Source organism: Octodon degus, unplaced genomic scaffold (genome assembly GCF_000260255.1).
Source record: "Octodon degus isolate 3935 unplaced genomic scaffold, OctDeg1.0 scaffold00033, whole genome shotgun sequence".
NCBI lineage: Eukaryota > Metazoa > Chordata > Mammalia > Rodentia > Octodontidae > Octodon > Octodon degus.
Genome location: NW_004524609.1, coordinates 16,196,569 through 16,197,858, shown reverse-complemented (window position 1 = coordinate 16,197,858; position 1,290 = coordinate 16,196,569).

Below are 1,290 nucleotides of genomic sequence, written 5' to 3'. Positions count from 1 at the left end.
AGAGAGAGAGAGAGAGAGAGAGAGAGAGAGAGAGAGAGAGAGAGACAGAGAGAGAGACAGAGAGAGAGACAGAGAGAGAGAGAAAAGAAAGAAGGGAAGGAAAGAAAAAAAGAGTAGGGCCAGAGAGATAGCAAGGCAAGCATGGGGACCAGGGAATCCCCAGCACCACAGGCCCCCCTGGCCCCACCCCCGGGCCCACTGAGCGGGCCACAGAGTCAGGCATGGGAAGGCTGAAAACAGAAGGATCATTGTGAGCCTGAATTGTGTAGTAAGATCTTGTACCAAATACACTGGAAAAAAAAAGTCAATCTGGGCAACAGAGTGAGACTCCCATCTTTTAAAACATCTAACTGCAACAGACAATTCTCAGTTTTGCTTTTTCCTGCTGGTCCTCCCAGCCAGGCTGGCCCAGCTACAATTCATTATTCTGTGACTTCTCTTTGTCTCTATCCTGTTTTGAACTATTTTGCTACTTTTTCCCCACTCCCTGTTTCCTTCTCTTTTCCATGAAACTTCCTAAAAGGGGGTCTAGGGGGCTGGGGAGATGGTTCAATAGAATAAGTGCTTCCATGGCAAGCACAAGAGCCTGAGTTCAATCCCCGGTTCCGCCAAAAAAATAAAAGGGGGTCTAGGAGATGTATTTCGTGAGGTCTTGAAGTGTGAAGCTTGTTTGAGGAAAGCCCTCAGGCTGGATGGCTAGTTGAGCTGGCTATAAAATTATAAGTTAAAATCTTCCTCCAACCCTGAGGGCATCACCGCTCAGTATTCAGAGCTGCTGCCTTGAAATCTGAGACCACCGTGGTCAGCCTTGTGCATTTGAGGAAGTGCTCAGGGTCCTTTCCTTATCCCCGATGTGCTGAAAGCTAGTGCTGATGTCCCTTGGTGCAGGCACTTTGTTGTTCACTGAGGAGCCCCCTTTGGGTCTTTTTAATCTGAGAAAATGTCTCAAATAACTTTTCTCCTTCGTTTTGCCTGAAGCTATTATATTCAGATATTTAACCTTAATGTGTATTGTCTTTTCTGTCTTATATTCTTTTTAAATTTTTTAATCATTTATTTATTTATTTATTTATTTATTTTATTTGGTACAGGACCTCACTATGCAGTTTGGACTTGCAATGATCCTCCTATCTCAGACTCCCCAGTGCTGGGATTACAGGTGTGTGCTACCATGCCCAGTTTTAGTGGCTGGCATGGTGACCGGGGCCAGCACGGCATATGGTACCAGGGATCCAACCCTTGCACTTGCCCAGCAGGCACTTAGACTCCTGAGCTATCTCCCCAGCCCTC